This window comes from Phaethon aethereus (assembly GCF_964289735.1).
Source record: "Phaethon aethereus genome assembly, chromosome: 5".
Taxonomy (NCBI): domain Eukaryota; kingdom Metazoa; phylum Chordata; class Aves; order Phaethontiformes; family Phaethontidae; genus Phaethon; species Phaethon aethereus.
The window spans coordinates 64,708,703-64,731,435 of record NC_138579.1 but is presented as its reverse complement, the minus strand read 5'-3'; positions in this window follow the sequence as shown (position 1 = coordinate 64,731,435).

Genomic DNA, 22,733 nt, shown 5'->3' with positions numbered 1-22,733 from the left:
AGCCTCCTGCCTTTGTTAGTTACTGTTTAACTCCGTTACAGCCTGGCAAAGCAGGCTTCCTCCCTCACCACATTGGTAAGGCATATCCCTTGCCTGTTTTCAAATCAGTCTACTTCATCTCTCCTTAAATCTCTTTGGTGTAGACTCAAGCAGGCACACAGTCTCACCTCACACTGCATGCAGTTAAGAGTTAAGAAACTCTTTAGCAAGCAGTTTCTTAAGAACAGTCTGTTAGCTACCTTCTTTGCAGTTATTATTGCATAGGACTTGTATCCTCCATCACAACCTGTCTTTACTACATTTTTTAGAGCACATCATTACAGGAAAGCTCTTATCTTTGCTATTCTACAGCTACAATGCTCCAACAGGAATCGGCATGACAGATCAGCATGATCAGTCATGATTGGTTGGACTTGATGATCTTAAAGGTCTTTTCCAACCTTAATGATTCTGTGATTCTGTGACCTCTTGTGCAAAACCCTTTGGGATTATATGAAAATCTGGCCCACTAACAGCCATGAGATCAAGTTCCTCACTTGATATCAATTCCCTCTACAATAGCACCAGAACCACTGCGTGAAATCTTTGCCTAAAGATGTGGGAGATCCCAAGTTCAACAGGTACTGGATTTCTCCTGATGTCATTAGTTATGAGACGATAACAATGAATAGTCATGCCTTACTTATGAGAATACAAATTTGTTTTCCATCTCAGATTTTTCTTTTCTTTCCCTGGACCAGGAATCGCTTGGACCTCTTACAAATACATAAACCAATATCTTATGACACCCCAGCTGTTGTTATCTCTAGAAACACAGTAATTATTGCTATCAGTTTTGATCGCTGAACATATACATAACTACTGATGGCAGTCTGGATGCTTAGGGGACTTCCACTTGGGCACTTCTGTCTCAAGTGACCTTTTCCTTCCGTACTGCTTGCAAATTCATTTATCCTTGGAATGAATTTGGAAATAGCATCTCAACTTGTCAACAATTCTTAATTTGTCTATTTCTTTGCAATAGTTTCTTGAAATAGTGCACCTGACGTAAAGGAAATGTTTTCATCAGCCTGCCTTTTGTGATTTCTCTTGCAATAAAAATTGGGAGAAATGTACCCATCCTTTTAAGTGATTGAGATGTGATTTGGGTTATAATTGTCGCTCTTACAGTACAGTCTGAGAAGTATGAGAGACAAAGCAATAAGTACATATCAATTGATGAAACATGAGATTCCCAAAGTAAACATACTACACTTTCAGGTTTTAAAAAGGAATGGTTTCTATCCTAATTCCTGTCCTTAATACCAGACAAAGTTATCCCTTAGGCAGAGAGAAAGAGATAAGTATTTAAGACAACAGAATGGCACAATGAGCTCCAGAAAGGCATACACATGCCTAAATGCTGTTTCCAGAGAAATGAGAGTATAGCATTTTATGCTTGTTGACAGACATTATCTTTTTGCATACAGAAAAGAACAAATTGGTTGCAATTAAGTATATTTTGATTCTACTAGGACTATTTAAACTAAAGGGCAATTTTTGATTTTCTTCATGATATACATCTGGAGTAACTTTACCGAAGACTGTAAGCCCATGCCAAAATGAAGTCTTCATGAAGTATGAGTCAATTATACCTACTTAGAGCAGAAGTTTGGCCCTGCATGTCTGTATTTAGAAAAAGGAGATAGAAGGTAAAATCTGATCTTTTGAAGGCACACTGAACTAATGATTCACATTGAACTAATTCAAACATTTAAAATACTGTGATGCATTGAGACCTCAAAAGAATTGTCAGGTAAATTAAGGCAATTATTCCAGTTTGGTTGAGAATGCAGACTGGATAGTGACAGGTCAACACAAAAACAATAATGTAAGAGATCTTGTGACAAATCCTCAGGGAGATAGAAGCATTAAATTTAGATGGTGGACAAAAGAATTAGTTACATGACAGTAATTGAGATCAATTGGAACACCATGTCCTTGCTTGAGTCACAGTTTCCCTTGTAGTCTCTCAGAACAATTACTGTTTTATCAGCACAGGGCTTAAGAGAAGAGCTTCAGAGCTGTATGTTCTTAATTGAGTTGATATACAGCTCGTACTGTAATGTTTCTTCAAGGAAAAAACCTGAGTTTTGTGATGCATCACTTTAATTGGTCATGAAAGTAAATATTTGTTTAAAAACCTAAGTCTCTGTTCAAACCCATATAAAAGAACAGCAGGCAGGCTAGCGTTTAGTTAAGAATGGAAATACTTCAAAAATTGCATTTACATCATGATGCTTTACCCTCACACAATCCCAATAACATATTCTCAGCCCCGCCATCCAAATAAAATATTTTCAGATTTAATTCATTGCATTTTTTGTATCTCTGACCTTCCCTACAGAACTGGTCAGAGTAAATTCACCAAGATAGATTTTCAGGAGAAATTGAATTTTGGGTGAAGTTTTGACAAAAAAAGGAGAAAGAAATAGAAAGAAATTTTGAAACTGTTGAGCAAATTCGCTTTGTTGAGTAGTAGGGCGGGTTATTTCCCCTAAATAAATGTTTTATGTAACACAACTTATAAATAACAAAGGTTTGTTTTGTTTTTTTGTTGGATCTAAACCACAACTTTATGGTTTTTATTTAATTCAGTAGTTTTATTTCAATGAGAAAATAAAAAGTTTTCTTTCCTCTATATCTCAGCATGTGCCTATGTCTATTGGAAGCACAAAAAGTCTCATGTTAAGTTTTCTAAACAGTGTATTATAAGAACTTATTTTTAGTGACTTCTACTTTGTCATTGTCTGAACCATGACCGTAGTCTCCAGAATGTAAGAGACTTGTTTTTATCTTCCACTGCTTTATGGGCACTAGCAATGAGAAAAAAGCATCAGCAGAGAAAATCTGAGATGCAGGGAAAAAGAGTTTCAGCAGATACAATCTGGGAGATGTGGAGGTAAATTGGGAAGACAGGAAAAAGTGAAGGGGAGTAGTAGAGTGGCAGGTGGGGAGAACAACTGCAAAAGAGCTAAGAGCAAGAGAAAAACATTAAGACATGCATGAACTTGGAGGATGCAGCTAGCAGAAATAAAGCAGGCATGAAACAGAGTTTAAAATATAAGAGAAGCTGGAGGCAGGGAGAGAAAAGCAGGGAAGGAAGGCTGCATAACCTTTTCCCTACTTCCACATGCTGTTAATTCAGAGTAAAAGGTGAAACATGGACTGTGGTACAGCCAACTTTATGATGACAAGAGGCTTTTTCCCTGCTTGTCTCCTTTGAGTGACCTGCTGTACAAGTAAATACAACCTTCAGAAACTTGATGCTGCTTTGATAAGAGACAATAAAACAAAGAAAAAAAGACCAAGAAGTATGGTCAGCCCAGTGAAGAAGAAAAAACATTTATCTGCCCTTGCCTGTCACTCCTCATTCACTGAAATACCTCATCCATGAAAAGGACTAAGGCACTATCTGCACCTGGATTGAAAGAGATAGACTGACTCTCTAGAAAAGCAGAAATTGGTTGAGAAAGGTTGACTTCACACAGAGAAGAAAATATGTGAAAAGTTTCCAAAAAAAAATAAATAAACCTATTTCAAAAGAACGTGCACTTTACAAAATCAAGTAAAAGTAAGGAAATGTCAGGTGTAAACTTTCTTATGTCATCTTACTTTGACATATACAGGACAAAATTACTTTTAAACTTAGTATATTTTTAAATTAGAGTTCATGAGTGAAATTAGAGCTCAAGCCCTTTTTTGCTATCATTTGTATAATTAATTAAATCTGCAATAACAAGCCAGCAGTGAACAATACTTCAAAATTTGCTATTTTGGAGTAACGGAAGCACGAATACAATTTTATTGCCTCTAGACTAGTGAATGATAAATAGTTGCTCCCAATCAATGAGACTCATTTGAATGTGGAGTAAATATTTATATCTGAATGATGAATCTCTGGAAAACAGATTTATCATGGAAAGTATTATAGACTGTTAATTGCAGCACTATTCAAGTTGTCACAGAAGTAACATAAATTACACAGACGTAAATTACTACTTTCAAAATCAAAGGACAGGCATTTTTTGATGCTTCTTTCAGATTATATTTGCTATAAATATCAATATTTTCTGACAGTAAAGTAACATGGAAGAAGAAATGTGATAGATATGATTAATTATCATAAAACTACCAGTGGACAGTACTTCACAGAAAATGAACTTCTTTCCTTGCTGATGAAAGGCCTTGCTGTCAGCCTGACCTCTGTTCCAGGGAAGATTATGGAGCGGTTGGTTTTGAGAGTGCTCACAGGGCATCTGCAGAACAGCCAAAGGATCAGGCCCAGCCAGCATGGGTTCATGAAAGGCAGGTCCTGCTTGACCAACCTGATCTCCTTCTATGACCAGGTGACCCGCCTAGTGGATGAGGGAAAGGCTGTGGACGTTGTCTACCTGGACTTTAGTAAAGCCTTTGACAGCGTCTCCCACAGCATTCTCCTGGAGAAACTGGCGGCTCGAGGCTTAGACGGGTTTACTCTTCGCTGGGTGAGGAACTGGCTGGATGGCCGAGCCCAGAGAGTTGTGGTGAATGGCGTTAAATCCGGCTGGCGGCCGGTCACAAGCGGTGTTCCCCAGGGCTCGGTTCTGGGACCAGTCTTGTTCAATATCTTTATAGATGATCTGGATGAGGGAATTGAGTGCTCCCTCAGTAAGTTTGCAGATGACACCAAGCTGAGTGGGACTGTTGATCTGCTGGAGGGTAGGAGGGCTCTGCAGAGGGATCTGGACAGGCTGGATCAATGGGCAGAGGCCAACTGTATGAGGTTTAATAAGGCCAAGTGCAGGGTCCTGCACTTTGGCCACAACAACCCCATGCAATGCTACAGGCTTGGGGAGGAGCGGCTGGAGAGCAGCCCGGCGGAAAGGGACCTGGGGGTGCTGGTTGACAGCCGGCTGAATATGAGCCGGCAGTGTGCCCAGGTGGCCAAGAAGGCCAACAGCGTCCTGGCCTGTATCAGGAATAGTGTGGCCAGCAGGAGCAGGGAAGTGATTGTGCCCCTGTACTCGGCACTGGTGAAGCCGCACCTTGAATACTGTGTTCAGTTTTGGGCCCCTCACTACAAGAAGGATGTTGAGGTGCTGGAGCGTGCCCAGAGAAGGGCAACGAAGCTGGTGAGGGGTCTGGAGCACATGTCTTATGAGGAGCGGCTGAGGGAACTGGGGTTGTTTAGTCTGGAGAAGAGGAGGCTGAGGGGAGACCTTATCGCTCTCTACAACTACCTGAAAGGGGGTTGTGGCGATGAGGGTGTTGGTCTCTTCTCCCAAGTAACTAGTGATAGGACAAGAGGAAATGGCCTCAAGTTGCGCCAGGGGAGGTTTAGATTGGATATTAGGAAAAATTTCTTCACTGAGAGGGTGGTCAGGCATTGGAACAGGCTGCCCAGGGAGGTGGTGGAGTCGCCATCCCTGGAAGTGTTCAAAAAACGTGTGGATGTGGCGCTTCAGGACATGGTTTAGGGGACATGGTGGTTCTGGATTAATGGTTGGACTTGATGATCTTAAAGGTCCTTTCCAACCTAGTGATTCTGTGATTCTGTGACTCTGTGAAATGAAGTCAAACTGTTAGCATTTGTGAACAAACTTATCTTTTACTCCTACAATGGAGATAGATAGGCTGAAAATTATGAAGACACATTGCAGATTGTTCAGTGCTTCAGAACAGAAAGATTGAAGACTTTTTATTTTCCAAATACTTTTGCCATTATATATAAAGAACAGATTAAGAAAACCATATTGCTCACCTACTTCAAGTAAAATCAAATCTACAAGTTCCCACCTCTTACAGCAATCGTGCTTTCCCCAACCCTATGTTAGGGGAACACCTAACATATATTCAGGAATACCTATTCCTGAATACCTTGTATTCTAGGCTGCAACCTTTCACTGGTAAAACGCTCTAGATTTTATATCTCACTAATTTGCTGGTAGAAGCAAAGCTAAATCTTCTACTTAGAAACAAGCATTTTCCAGCTCACAGACATTGAGTTTTATTCACCCAAGTAGAAACATGTTGAGGCCTTTTTTTCTTCAAAATTTATACTTTTTCTGGAAAAACTCTAGTTTTGGTATATTGGGTAATATTAATGTAGCTTTGGAAAGTCTGGTGCATGATCTCAATTTTGCCTACTAACTGTTCACATTCTTACTGTTTTTTTTACACCTGGTAGCTGTGCTTAAAGGGCACTTTCAACAGTCTTTACTCACTGATATTCTTATTTTATTTTGACCATTACACTAACTACTAATAGCTAATGTACCTATTAAATACAGATGGGCTAATGCTCATACCTGGCTCCTTACTGATATCAGACACATTAATTAACTACTCTGAGGAGCATGATCTTGGATGCCTTTACCTATATTTGAAGGATGCTGTAACACAGGTACTAAAACTTTGGAAAAAAAACCAAAACAGTGCTTCCCCTTTGTCCCAGAATCTGCAAGACATTCTGATTACTGATTGCAAATTTATCATTTCTCCATTCGAATGTGCTTTAAATACAACATATTTGGGCACTTAAAAATTATTTTGAAAATTGTGACCTTGAGATTAGTGAAATATTTGTCCTAAAACTACTTGATATCCTAGAGAATTCTGGCATTAATTGCTAGACATTTCAACTTCCTCACAGTAAAAAAGATAACAACAACTTTTATTACCAGTTTTAAAGAACTATGTAATTATTTTTTTTCTTCTCAAAAAAAAAAAAAAAGGACAAGACTCTGGACTTTTAATTTACTGTCTATCTAAACTATGATTGTGAATATCATTATGAAATGCTACATGAGACAATTCCAGAGCCTTCGAATTCAAGCAAAGATTTGAAAGTGGAATAAGAAGAATTCACAGAGCTATGTTTGCCATCTCTTATTTTTAATTCTTATTTGCAAAGATCAGTGGTATCTCTAAGTAACAGTACAGCTTAAGAGCATGATATACAAATATTTTTGTATATATAATGTGATTTTTATATCATTATATATAGTGATCTCATTAGCATCAGAATTTAGGATACAATACATACAAATTACAGTAGGTTGACCCTGGCCAACAGCCAAGTACCCACACAGCTGCTTGCCCACTATCCTCTCCTCTGGGATGGGGAAAAAATAGAAGGAAAATGAGAAGACTCGTGGATAGAGATAATGACAGTTTAATAGGTGAAACACAACCTTTGTGCCCAAGCAAAGCTTAAAAAATGAATTTATTCCCTACTTCCCATTGGCAGGCAGACATTTAACTACCTCCTGCAAAGAAAGGACTCAGCGGACATCTAACACTCACTTGGGAAGACAAACACCATAACCATGAATGTCCCCACTTCATCCTCCTTTCCCTGAACTTTCATTGCTGAGCACAATGTCATATGTCCTGGAATATCCCTTTGGCCAATTTGGGTCAGTTTTCCCGACTATGTCCCCTATCTCCCAAAAAACCCAAGAAAAAAACCCTGCCTGTGTTGCCTTTCACCAACCTATGAGACCATCATGAACTTCAATAGCTCCTTAATTAACATTATTAGTGTTCCTGGGATTTCGGCACCCATTTTTTAAAGTATCCTAGGGTGAAGTTCATTCTAAATAATTATTGCACAAATATATTCCTGCCGATAACACGAAGTTGTTGAGATGCAAGAAAGACTTGGCTGCACAAAAATTATTACTGTAGAATATCTAATACACACAGACTCCCAGAGAAATGACATAAAAAGAACAGCTACTTTTAATATCTTTGTGCCATGTTGGAATAACTGTCAACAGATTTTTTTAGAGTTTTACAATGTGAAATTAAGAATTTACTCTGAGCAGCCAAAACACTGGGTACCACCTGGCAGCACCAAACTGTACTGTGGAGTTATAGCTTCTTCAGTTGGATACAGAGCTGCTTTTGAAGATTAGTTCTGAATTGTGTGCCATGTCATTATAAACTCTAGAACTTCCATCCCAAATGCAAGCTAGATTTTAAAAAAATGCTATGCCACTTAAAAAGTAATTTAAAACAGAAAAAAAAGACACAACTGAAAATGTGCAATTTCTTTCTTTGAAGGGGAAAAAGGAACTATACTGCACATGATACCTAATGTAGTCACTAATTACTTCAGTGAAAAATACTGGTGGAAAAAAGAAAATATGAACCTGCAGAAACAGAACAAAGAAGTAGTCAGTTCCATGAAATACCAGTAAAAATGAAAGGAGAAAGATATTCTGAAATTTATCCCATGAAACAAACTGAGATCTGTAAGACTAGGGCAGGATAATAGCAAATATATTTGTACGCTAATGCGAGTATCAAAAGCATACATTTCTCATACGCAGTTTGGCATCTTTTAGAATTCTTATAAAGAATCAGTATAATTTTAGTTTTGATTTATTTCCCCAAGAATATTGACAAATTGTACCAAGAAATTTCCAACAGGGAGGTTAAAATGTGAATAAGCAATAAGCAATATTAAGTAGTTTTTCAATGAGTAAATTCTGTAAATAGGTTGTAAAATTCACGTCTCTCTTCTTAGTTATGCCTTTGGGCTAAAAACTGAACTGTAAAGTTGGATGAATTCAGGGTTAGATCCAGCTACACTCTGTATGGACGAGAGGGAGCAGTGTAAAGAAGAGGGGATCTGTTCTAGCCAGTGAGTTTCATGGTGACACCAAAGCAGGTCTAAGTAGAAGAAAAACAAGTTGGACCAAATTTCATTTACAAATAGCTATGTATTGATTAACTGTTCAATACAGCACTAAATAAACAAACTATTCGGAAGAAAATATTTTAAGTCTCACGCTATTGTCATTAACCCTGAGCTCAGCTTCTGACTTCTGGTTGTCATATTGCCATCTGGTCTGAGAACTGCAAATCTTCAGCTCACCCATGTCAATGCAATTTTGAGGTTAGAAATGCTGTTATGAATTCTGGGGAAAAAAATAATGGTGCCATGTTCAATTTTTTTCCCTTTTTTCAGCCAGATTGTAAAAAGGCCATGTCCAGTGAATACTATAAATACATTACACATCCACTTCTAACTTGAATATTTTCTGAGTTGAAACCAATGAAAACAGTGTCTGAGGAAGAACAGAATCTCAAAGTCTCCAGAAACTTGTACACGGCACAAAATAGCAGTTCTGGAAAAATAACTATCATCTGTTCAAAAGAAATGTTCTGGCTAAGGGAGGCACTGGAAGAGTATTACCATTTCTAATAAAAAGATTAAGCTTTAAGTGAGGTCACTCACTGCCTCACGGGAAAAGATGATGAAAACATGTGAGAAACCATTAAAAATGGTGGATTTAGTTCTGTTTGCCTGGTTTTACTGAGTATGGTTAGCTTTTCCTGATCTTGCCATGTATTAGAGTAAATAGTGCAACAGTTATTTCCCAATACTAGTTGCTCTTTATATGAATAAGTGAATAAAATATTGTGTGAATGAGTGAATATAAATGATTCTTTTTCCTCATTGCTTACCATTTCATACTGACATTCCACGAAGTCATGCACTTTTAAGAGCTACTTGCAAGAGTGAGGGAGTGAAAAATGTTTCGACATTCTCTTCTGGCTAGGCTACTGGCTTATCTTGGGCACTTGGGACCACAAGCTCCTGCTGATTTAATTTCTCTTGCATTTCCATGCATATGAAAGCATTTCAATCAGACTGGTAACAAATGAGATAAAAGGAGCAAGATCCTTTTCACTTTTAAGTCACACAAGGCATCTAGGCATTGACTCAATGGTAACCACAGATCTCCTTTTTATGTTTGTGACTGTAGTTGAAAAGCGTAGTAAAAACAACAAAGCTGCTTATATTCTCTGAAAGCCAGAATTATTAGGACACTAGCATTTGTTTAGTAGCTGCAGTGAAACAAAGCATACAAAGGCAATGTGATAAACCGTCAGAGATATGCTGACTGTGGACCAGAATGGAAACGGGATTGTTCAACTCTGACTACATTTGTAAATAGTGCAGGTCAATAAAAGTGGGAAGACACAAGAGACAGACACCTCCCTCACATGCAGATTGGAGGCAGAGGGAACTCATTTCTGACCAGACTTATTCAGGTACCCTGAATATTCTGGTACACACACAGTTCAAAGTTTTCTGAAGGAAAGCTAGTCCGATAACCTTTGCTTTCCAGGCTGAAGGCCCCCCCAGAGAGCGCAACACTGTCCCTTCATCTGTCTCTCACAGATGACAGTAGAATATCAGCGATCTCAGTATGACAGCCCAAATAAGCCTTCACATGTGGAAACCTTATTTTTCTTCTTGTTCATGCAACCATTTGGCCTGTTTCCTAACTCACCTCCCTACTCTAGGTTTTGCACAATGTTCAACATTATGTTTGGGGTAGCGTGGGGTGGGAATATAAACTTTTTCGTGGCAATGGCATCAAACTGACATCTAGTCTCCTGGTTCTCCTTTCAGATGCAGGACCAGCTTTCAGATGAAGAAAGATACTGTTGAGTTCATGAGCTAAAGCTGAACTATAGTCATGACTCCGATATCCTCATATGACATTTTTGAGCCCATATTTGGGTCCAAGAAAGAGGCTGTTACTTCATAGTGTCTCATGTCCCAAAACTCCTACTAGGCAGTGGCTATCCTCTTTGGTCTTAGCAAATCTGACAATGCCAAAATTGCAATTAAAGTCTCCGAGTCTATTCTTCAAATACCTGTGTTTCAAATAGTCCAAACTGAAAACAGTTAAGAGTCTGAACCCTGCTTGCTTCCTAGCTTAATGTGCCATATGAATATATTCACTACTGCACAAAGAAAGAAGGCAGATGTCACACTAGGACAGAACAATAGTCCACTGAACACTGTATGCTAGATATCCAAAACCACATCCCAGTCTTGCAGGAAACAATGAAAATCCCTCCTTACTCACATGTTCTATCGTGCAATTTTGTATCTTTGAGAAGAACAGACTGTTGGAGGAGAGAAACAAAGGAGGTACAGATAGAGTATAGAGGATTTTTCCATCAAGTTGCTACTTAACTTAGAGCACAAAAGTTACTAATGCTATTTGTAATTCTTCCTTTTGAGTCATCTGTCTAGTCTTCTCTCCTTTTTGTTTTTATGTCATATTTCTATACCAAACAAAATGTAAATGAGAAAAAAATAGGTAGGTAAACTTTAATTATTATATCTAAAAATGAAATTGGGAACGCATTATTTTTGTTTAACTGTAGAAATGCTACATGTGAATTGTAGGCTAGGGGCTCTCCATAATCAACAACCAAATTGTCAAAAAGGATGTAAGTGATAATTTGCTGCCTTTCCCTTCAAAAGTGAAGGATGAAACTCACTACTACATATACCTGTACATTGTGATCAGAAAATAGCTCAAATTTTGTTTGGAGAATGAAAAATTAGAGTGAAAATTAAATGCAGAAATAGAAAGATTAACAATCCTAAGGTCTCACACTACAAACTTTATCTTTTGTATATAGTCTAGTAAATCACTGTGGGAGTCTTCTAATGAGAAAGAGCTGTCAGATCAAAACTACTGTGTTTCCAGAACTACATTTTTCAGCTGTTTTTTTCAGGCTGAAAAGGTATGCTCATGTTGCTTTTTCCTAAACACAATTACTTAAGTTATGCCAATAAGCAGTCACTGACTTACCAAAAATGCACGGTGATGACATGGTACTATTATACTGCAGTCGGAGTTCAAGCTCTTCTTTCACTGCTATGCCTAATAGTGCCAGAGGAAGGCAGAAGCTGAACATATTTTCTGTATCAGATTGTAGTAAATTATATACGACTACTTCATAACAAGGTGTGAATAATCAATAGACTGTACAGAGTTGTCTTAATGCTAAAAACTATATTTAGGCTACAAATTTTAGCCTTGAAAAGAAGCAAATGCTGCAAAACGATCAAGAAAAAAAACACAATAAGAAAATAGAAAAGCCCTTTGCCAGTGTAAACTTCTCAAAATTGAAGGCATGCATCTGCACAGCGAAGCCATCTCTTTGGCTTATGTGGTATATCAGCTTACAAATGACAGGATATTGCAGGTGTAGAGGCCTTATTATGAGGAAAAACTTGAGGGGACAACACTCTGGTCCCTGTGCTAACTCTCTTTTAATTTTATATTATTGACTGGACATGAGAGGTAAAAATGCTTTTGCAATTATGGAATTGGCCTATAATTGACAATAATAGACTTCAGTTTCTACTTCTGATACAGAATTTCTATGGCAAGTCACTTAATGTCTCTGTGAAGAGTTTATAGTGAGTTCATAGAGTTCCTCATTTTACAAAAATATTTAGGTACGTGTTGCTATAATAGTACAACCAAAGAACACAGCTTAGATCTTAGTAGAAAAGAAAAAAAAAAGAAAAAAGAAAAAAGAAAAAAAGAAAAAAGAAAAAAGAAAACAGAAAAAAAAAAGAAAAAAGAAAAAAGAGAAAAAAGAAAAAAGAAAAAAACAATCCACCTTCAAAACTATTTTTTAAAGTAGTTTTTAAAAGAACATTGAAATTCCCACACTTGATTTCTGCATGCCGTTATCACAGGACGGTTAAGTGGGGTTGCACTGAGTCATATTAACACAGATGATCTCAAAGGAATTACCTATTTCAGACAGTACTTGACATTCAGTAAAGAGCACTCTTCTCTGTGTTAGTCCTGCTTGCAGGAAGGTACGGGAGCTGTTAGAGAAGCAAATTGTTAGATGCCGTGCCAGAAAGTATTCCTGATCAGGAATTTAAAGGAAGTAAGAGAAAAGGAAGTATCTATGGTGTTGTTTTTAATTTGTGTTTTGTCAATGCCTTTGGGTGACAGCTTTCAAACCTGACCTTCTCCCAGCTATTTGTGGCTGTTACAGAAAAAGTACCTTCCTCACTCCACAGTATCCTGAACAACCACCTTCACATAGCATTCTTTACCGCTCCAGGTGACACATCTCCACTGAAAGGAGGAATGAAAATGTAAAATATTGGTATATAAAAGATGGAGGGAACATGGCAATTTTTAAACTAAAGTTTTAAAGTTTTTAAACTGAATCATCTGTGGTATAATAAAATAAATGCAGTGGACTACAGGGATTTTGTATTGCGTTTCCATGTACATATGTACATAATCTTTAGAAGGGAACAAATTATCTTTTCAATACTGGTAGCTATGCTCACTACAAACTCTCCAGTGAGGCACAATGCTGGATGAGCAGTGAGATGGACTGAAATCTGGCTGAACAGCCAGGCCCAGAGGGTGGTGATCAGTGGGACAAAGCCTAGTTAAAGGCCAGTAAGTAGCAGTGTACCTCAGGGGTCAATACTGGGTCCAATCCTGTTTGTCTTCATTAATGATCTGGATGATGGGGCAGAGCACACCCTCAAGCAAGTTTGCTGACGACGCAAAACTTGGAGAGGTGGCTGATATGACAGAAGGTCATGCTGCCATCCAAAGGGACCTCAATAAGCTGGAGAAATGGCCTGACAGTAACATCACACAGGTCAAGAAAGCGAGGTGTGAAGTCTTGCACCTGGACAGGAATAACACTGGGCACCATTATATGCTGGGGGCTGACCAGCTAGAAAGCAACTTTGCAGAAAAGGACTGGGGGCTCCTGCTGGACACCAAGTTGAACATGAGCCAGCAATGTGCCTTTGCAGCAAAGCAGGCTAACGGTATCCTGGGCTGCATGTGGAGGACTGTTGCAGGTAGAAAGGGGGGGATCCTTCCCCTCTCCTCAGCACTGGTGAGGCCAGTGGAGTGCTGTGTCTGATTCTGGGTCCCCCGGTAGAGAGGAGATATGGAACTACTAGAGAAAGCCCAACAAAGGGCCACAAAGATGATTAAGGGACTGGAGCCTCTATCCTGAAGAAAGACTAAGAAAGCTGGGACTGTGTAGCCATTTTAAGATTATAGAAAACTACATTTTGTAATGAGACATTACATGCTCTTTGCTCTAGCACCAAATAGAGTTACAAAGGCAGCATTCTCTTGCTTCTCTCTTTGCAGTTTCTAGAACATCCTATGCACCTAAACCCAATGGGTAAATCCCACAGGACTGTATTTCTGTTTGGGGAAAAAAAAAAAAGTGCAATGTATTTTCTAGCTAAGAGCAAGCAGCATCCTACTAAAACCCTACTTGTTGTAGGGTTTGGTTTTGGGGTGTGTTTTCTTGCTTGTTTAACTGACAAGTGAAACACAAAGAAATAATATTTTTTATTATCTTTAATAATTTTGAAATACAAGAACTACAGTTTCTGTTACAACATCATCTAAGAAATCCTGGAGACAGACCCCTTGCTTATATAATGTGTTACTTTTATAACTTGCAGTTATAAAAGTTTAGATTACCTAGTACTCCACCAAGGAGCTTACAATGTTTGTCCCTAAGCCTTTAAATGACTATACAGGTGAGTACATCCTCATGGCACTGAACAGCTTAACTTCTATTTGAAATACCTGTAAGTCATGCATACACTTCCAAGGTAAGAGTCTAAAAATATCCTAGGTAAAACAAAACAACCTCCCCCCACTCCAAAAAAACCCTTTGGCTACCAAAGGCCTGTGGTCTGTCACATGCCTAGAAGGTTCGGTTGTCCTGGGAAGCTGCCCTCAGGAATCACGGTGTTATCTGTAGGGATTTTAAAGTCATAGCTCATTCACCTTAATTTCCCCCCTTAGTCATTTTCATGATTAATACATTTCTCTTTGAAGATGCTTCATTATTTTCTACTTACAGTAGTCATTCTTGTTGAGATGACTAAAACCCATGACTAAGAGAACATAGATTAGGCTAAAAATAATAAAATACAACAGTAATTACTAGGAAAGTAATTAACATTACAGATTTTTTCACTCCTCCTTTTTACATGTTTTACAATTTCTCAGCTTCAGCAAATTCAAATGTACTCAGTCCAGTTCTAGAATATTTACTTCCAAGAGAAAAACAGATGCACAAGTATGGGAATATTCATTGTACAAGCTACCAGTTTTCTCTTAAAGAAAAATGAAACTAGAGTAATCAGAAGATGTATAAAAACACAATTTTGAAGTAGGCACTTTTATTTACTTTGGGTTTTGCTTTTTGGAAAGAAAAGTACCACAAGGGTCAACAAAACAAATCACACTTTCCATGAAATAAATGGATTTCTGTATTTATGTTGAAAAGGTTAGCTGGATTTAATATCCCATATTAGAAACCTACCCTTCAGTCCTTTCAAGGCCTAAGGATATATCCAATAGATTTGATGCCCTGCCTAATAAGAAGGGTTAGAACAATAGTGCAACAGGTTGCAACCATAGTGCAAATTTAGGCTAGTATCACTGAACTAGTGCAATGGTTAGTATGTATTCTTGTAGTCTAGCATAAGATTACCCGTCTACTTAACATTAATTCCATCAGGATCGGATTCAAGCTAAGTGACAAGATTACACAAAGATTTTATGTTGTCAGAGTTAAGCCTATAACAGTAGAGAGTTCATTAATACATCCTAACTGAAGGAAGAAATGGAGATATATGGAGAATCCTCAAAGGTGGGCTGTTACTTGGACAGTGTTCCTATCCCTGTTGTTCCATTACCATTTTCTATTACTTCATTCATAGAAATACACAACTATTTCTTGGTGAAATTATTCTTAATATAAATAACAATTAAGTAATACTATTAATTCTATATGTTATATACTGAAATAATGTATTAATATACTTATACTCTTAATTATGCTTATTCCCACTAAACAGAGCTAAAGTAATATTATAATAGTGTTTCAGGCATCACTCAGAAATTAGAACCACATAGCATCATTTGCTGTGTAAAATCAAGGATGCTGCTGATCCTAGAGAAGAAACAACACCCAAATAAAGATGAAAAGGGACAGAAAAAAAAAAATAGTAAGAAAAATATTGCAATCTAATGAGCATTATTACAAGCACTTTGTCTAGCAGCCACTTACAGTTTCATATATCACTGACAGGAAGAGAAATATGGAGAGGAGAAAAATGAACTAGCTTGATTAAATAGTATCCAGTACTTGTTCCCAACTGAGGAAACTGAGGTCAAGAGAAGTGATGAAAGACCAAAAGACCTCAGCTGGTACAGTAAACATAGTCGAATAACTATCTTACTCATATTCTTTTATTCAGTAATAAGATCCAACTCCATCTAAAGTAATTGTCAAGACAGTGCAAACATTACATACAGACTTCCAAAGTACTACACCTCTGAGAAGCACAAAGTGTGCACCTCAAAAAGTCACTACAAAAGAAATTAAGAGTATTTTATTTCCCCGGTATCTTAACATTTTGCCTTCTTATGTCCACTAGAGACAAGAGACCCTCTGAAATTTTAATAAAATTCAGTTTTGTGACTAACTCTTCTGATGACAGAAACAATAGATGCCTCCTTTCAAATTGCAAGAATCTTTTAACTAAGCTCCCCACACTGAGAATGTATAATCTTAGCTCCCTTTTTTTATTGTATCAGAGCTTGATTAAGAAGTTGCTAAATGCTTTAAAAATTTGTATAATATACAGAGTATGAACAGCATCACAAAATGATATTATGCCTTGTAACCCCTCTTGAATTTTAGTTTAAATTAGCAGTAGTGGCCAAACATGCTGGTGCTATCAACTGGCTCCACTATGGTTGTTACAGCTTATATAACATGAGCTTCACTTCCCTGACAATGGAAGTGAGTCTCATTCCCTATGCCATGCTTCTCACAGTGTTTCTGCACCAATGGTAATGAAATTATTTGATGGTATAGACAATAAAGGTGATGTAACAACTTAGAATTTGGGGAGTTACTATTTGAATAACATGGGAGCCCTTTATAAAGCATTGGAGCCTTTTCCTTCTAAAATAACTGAAACCCAGCAAAGCAAGAGTGTGCATATCTGTATTTGGGGTATTATAAAAGTCATCATAGCTATTTGAGGACCTATATGCCTTTGTTATTTTATCCTGTTCTTAACAGCAGGTGGAGAGCAAGGAGGGTAGGATCCTAAAGTGGAAGAAAACATTGTGAAATAGAGTTGTCCCTGTGGTGTAGGAAAAGTGAAATTAAAATTAGTTTATTCAAGGCATATGCTTGAGTATTAAAAGTACAGCATATGATCATGTGAAACACTGATGTGAGTTGATTTAGTTCAGTGAAATATGAAAGCTAAAGACTGCTGTTTTCACAAACGCAGCTCCTGAACAGACTGTGACAATAAAAACCCAGTTCTCACTCAGAAAGTTCCAATTACTTGTCAGAAGAAACAGTATTAGACACGTCAAATCAGATCCTAAATTATCATCGAGAAAACAATACAAGGAAAGACACTCAGGCAAGGTGTCTGCGCTGTAACTGCGGATAAAGATGGCCTATAAATACAATACTACAAGTTGCCTACTGGTCTACAAAAATGCAGTACTTGTTACCATGAATTAGACAATAAGCATACTGTCTTCCAGATGTAATGTCATACATTCAGCTGAACTGTTACAACCTAAGGTGCAAAGTTGCTTTCATATGAAAAGCCAATCACATAGGACACATTGAACTGTTCAATATTCACTATCCAATTTTCACCAAGAAACAGCATCCTAATAAAAGACTAACAACACTAGTTTATAGTAAACTGGAACGCTAACATCTCTCTGCATTGCTCATTGGAGTTAACACCAAACATGCCACAGTAAGGTTTCCAAACTCATTCTTTAGCTCAAGATCTGCAGAAAATTGGTTGTATCAGCTGACAATCATATTCACAGATGGTAATTTATGATAGGTTCAGTGAACACCTACAATCAGGAAATTCCATTTTTAGATACAAACTACACAGTTCCAGGTAGACAGCTGATACCGACATGATGTTACGCAAGCAGAACTTAGAACTCAGCTCTCAGATGGAAGTCATAGCTCATCTTACACAGTGGGCTGAAATTCTGATGATTTAGACATAACATTCTACACTAAAATGATAGGAGCAGTTAGAATGCATCAGTGAAACAGTGTCCCTCTGATTAAGCTGTGTGCATGCTTACTGCGTATTCCCGTCACTTATTGTGGTAGCAACAAAAATCCCAGCAGGACAGTAGTCAGTAGATAAAGTTAAATCTCATATGGTTTATAGGTTCATAATTATACAGACTGTTAAAAATTATCATAAAAGTTTGTGACGTTCTATTTGAAAAAAACATTCTTTAGCTCAAAGGAGCAGTGGCAAACTGGTATAACACTCTGCTAAATTAAAAACCTTAAATTTTAAAAAGTTGACATAACATGTCATAACAGGTTGTTGTCAGAACACATATAGTGATGTTTTTTTAAAAGAATCTCAACCCACCTCTATTACTTTATCATGCTTTAGAACACATTGCTCAGAATTAGTCATTTTATGTAACTCGGGAATTATCTGACCCAGTTCTTCAGGAAAGCTACAACAGGTCTATAGCAATTTGTACCAAATGTGGATATAATGCATTCTATTCTACTTGTTAATCTTCATGTTTGTGTTTATCTTGAAAGTTACCATCAGCCTCCCCCATCACCTTTTAGCCTCTGAAAATTTCTCCATTATCTTGATAAGTCTTTACCTCTTTTTCTTGAGCAGTCTGTCAATTTACTCCGAGTTTCACCCTTACCACCAGTCCCTAGAGCGAGTCCTTTGAGATCTCTAGATCTCCAGGGCTCATTCAGTCCTTGATTCTTTTATTAAGACTGCCAACATAGGTACCATCTAATATTTTATTTCAAATCCTCAGACTTTCTCAACTTGATAGCCTACTTCAGCAACCATATCTTACACAGGTAGGTACTACTCATCTCTGTAATCCCATTCCAGCCAATTGAACAGGTCCTTAAATACCATTCAAAACTCACTGCACAGTCTGGGGAGCTATATCAGTTTACATGAGCTGAAAATCTAGTCGATACTAACACCTGCACAAAGTCTACCTATGAGTAGGCATGCATGATTTATTGTTGTTTTAATACAGACATGCATTTTTAATCACTCATTTACATTAAAACAGAAGAGGCATTCAAATTCACAGGCCTGTCTACATACTTTGCATCAGCTTTATTTATTTACCAGATTTTTTAAATATGGCAAAGGACAGCCTTAAATGTGGGTCAGTGCAATAAAGAATAAAGGTTTTTAATAGATTTTGTTGAAAAGTTGCATTTTTTTTCTTAATAGCAGAGTATAGTGAGTTGATTTATTAAAACAAAATGTGTCAAAAAATCACATCTTTACCTTTTATGAAAACTGTATTTTAAATGGGTCACAGAATGATAATACACCATTCACATCATATAAACACTCACATGAAGTAAGTGGTTGTATTTGCCAATTACACCTGTGGACTAAACCCTCGATCTTATTTCATTTACAAATTAGAACTCCAATAATTCTAGATATAATAAAACCAGCCACAGGCAATAGAAGAAAATAGAATTTCATAGGAAATCTAGTCCCTTCTACATCCCTTAAAATGCCCTCAATAACCCATATCAAAGTTAAAATACCTTGTCCAAAAGATTCCAAACTTTACAAATTGCAATATATCCTAAGAAGAGATTGAGAAATAGATGAGTGTCTTTATTTTGCAGAGGCTCCCCCAGCAAGGAATCTTTTTGGTGAAAATGCATAAAAGGACTATGCTAAGATGAAAGCAGACAAGCTAAAACAAACAAACAAAACCCATCTTTTCCCTGCCTGAAGAAAATTTTGTCCTGATTCTAAATCTGGCAGTTGCTTTGACCCTGATGTGTGTAGATTCAGAACACACACTAACCAAGTACCTGAAGGATTTTTATAACCATTAGAGCAACAAGCTAACTGTGGTTTGTCTCTGGTGTTCCAGAACACACCAGACAAACTATGCACCAAGGAAAAGATTATGCCTTCAGCTCTCGCATTTAATAACATCACTGGTAGCAAGCATTACTTCAGTCAAGTAAAATTTTAATTTACCTAGAGAACCCACAGTCTGTGGATTCCAGACATACCGAAACAACAAGAGTGGTAAATTTACCCTCATTGCTTGCAGATTAGGCAAGCGTAGTGCGAAAAGTATGAATATGTGTGTCACATTGATATTGCTTTTAACCTGTAATGCAGGGATGTGCATATATGTTTGACCTACCAGTTTGATACAGTTACCTTCCTATTCAAACAGTTAATCAAGATTACGTACCCTATAGATCCAGTGAAAGTTTTATTAATTAGTGGTTGTTATTCTACATCTCCTCTTTCTAATTCAACTACTGTGCATTGTTATATTTTGCCTGTGTACTGTTATAAACCAAAACAAATACGTAAGAAACAGAGCAATAAATTAAATTTTATATTATGCATATACACATGCGGAACTCCTACTACCCCTGAGTGGGAAGGCTGTATTGCTGACAGGTTTTTTCCTTTTTTCACATGAAATGGTCCTGTGCATGTAGATGACTAAGAATGTAGGGGCAAAGATATCCATTTCTTTCATTGCATTCATCTGCTTTACCAAAGGGATCAGAAGTTATATAAACAATCAACCTTTACCCAGATGCTCCAAAAGAATTTCACATGACAATATTGTGTGATAAGGACAAAGAACAAAACATTTTTTACCCCTCATTTCTTGACACTTAGAGAACACAAGACAGAAAATTACAGACTTTAGGAAGGAAATAATGATAACTTCAGCTGCTTTGAAGGAATACTTAAAAATATTTTGTATTCGCATAATAAATTGTGTTATTCGAAGTTGAGTTTCAAACTTCAGCAGCTGATGTATATGCCTCCAGTAATATCTGCAATGAAATTAGCAGGCTTCTAGTCTAAGTAAAGTTATTGAGAAAGGAGAACTATTGAATTGGGTTTCACTGGATACCCAGAACTGAGTGTTATTTTTTTACTATACATTGTGACTTAAATCCGATGCCAGGAACCTTTTTTTCTATTTGTCACTGGCACAATTTCCATTTATAGGATCAATACTCCATTTTTAGTGGAGTAAGCGTGAAATCCCCGATAGAAGTGTTAGTGATTGGGATTGCAGAATAATTGGTAATACTCAACATCGTTAACATTTTTCTAGTCTCAGTGCGTCCCTACAGAAATGTAAAGGTAGAGGAAAGCACGACAAATAAATGGAAGAAGTTAACTTACTTTCATGGCAGCCAATTCTGTTCTCATGCTACTGAGTTGGATTTTGGGATGAAAAACAGGGTAGCAATCTGGGCAATGTTTAAGCTTTAATCTCGCTCACTGTTTTGTTCTCTTCCAGTTATACAGTTGGGAAACATTTGTATATTAGCAAATCCAGATAACAAAGAAATGCCAAACTTTCCCAACCACTATGGGAATGCATGCAGAGAAGAAATACAGTTGTATTTTAGATAAAGAAACCATAATGTCTTGTCATTTTTTATATTCTTGCTGCCTGTAACTCATCTGCAACTTCAAGACTTTTTCAAGAAGAGTTTGCAAGCAGGGATATGTTCAAATGAACACATAAGAGGTAAAGTAGTAAATTAAAATTATATTTTAAGTGGGGTTTTTTCCTGAAAAAATGGTTTTGAAAATCTACCTCAATTCTACCTTGAAAATCTGAGAGTATCTGGAGCTAAGTACGATTTTCAGCAGAAACCTGGCATTTTCATTAACAGCAATTAAAATAACAACATTGACTACATTATCTAATCAGTGTCCTTTTAATAAGGTGACTCTACGTGTATGTATGTATGTAGAACTTACATGTATTATTTAAATAAAAAAGATGTTCAAATTCAAAATCAACATAAACTATATTAGTTCCCCACCACCATCACTAATATTCTATCTGGCATTTCAGACATGTTAAGTTCATTTGAAATTGCATTCACTGATATTCTCCATTGCTTTGTAGTCTTAACAGTATTTGAATTCTTCCATCTTGCTATTCTGAACTATGTCTGGTAAAATTTAAAAGTGGCATATGACCATAAGGAAAAACAAAACGTTTAATGTTTATTATCACAGCACCACTTTTTCAGCTGGTGTGAAAATACACTGAATACATGAATGGCAAGGCTAAGAGGAATTGTGTATCTAGAAACAAAGACAGTAACAGTCATTAAAGGATTCAGAGTGCTAGCCAATTAATTTTCAACTGCTTCACGCTTAATCCATCCAGCAGGTAATGTTATGTAGTAATACTAATATTGGCTTTTACAACCAGTTCTATGGCAAGATTGACTTTTTCTTAGTTCTGTTGTTTGAAAACAATTCAAATAGAGTGGGTAAATGAGAAATACTATTGAGTACTTTCAACCTCTAGAGTCAGATTCTGCTGTGTTTACACATTTCAAGTAATACTTCATACATACTTTCATTGATTCCTATGACTGCCTTTGTAGATGAAAGCAACAAAGGCAGCAGAAATATGCCATAACCTTTTGTCACATTCTACTCTACTTTCAATAACATAGAGTAATTAAACAGATTTATAACAGCATTACTGAGAATAGAATTATTTGGGCTATTCGCCATCTGTATTTCAAGCTTAAATACCAAAGATTAGTCATTAAGAAGTACCTGAAACAAAAGTGCTTTACTACTGGGATAAACATCTTCAATGAAGAACATCTGGCTGATTTTCATCCAGCATAATGATATAGTTTTGCTATACTTGCAGATCATATTTGTGATTACTATACAAGAGATAATGTCAAGCTTATTTTAAAATGGAATTATATCAGTCTACAATTATATACTTAGA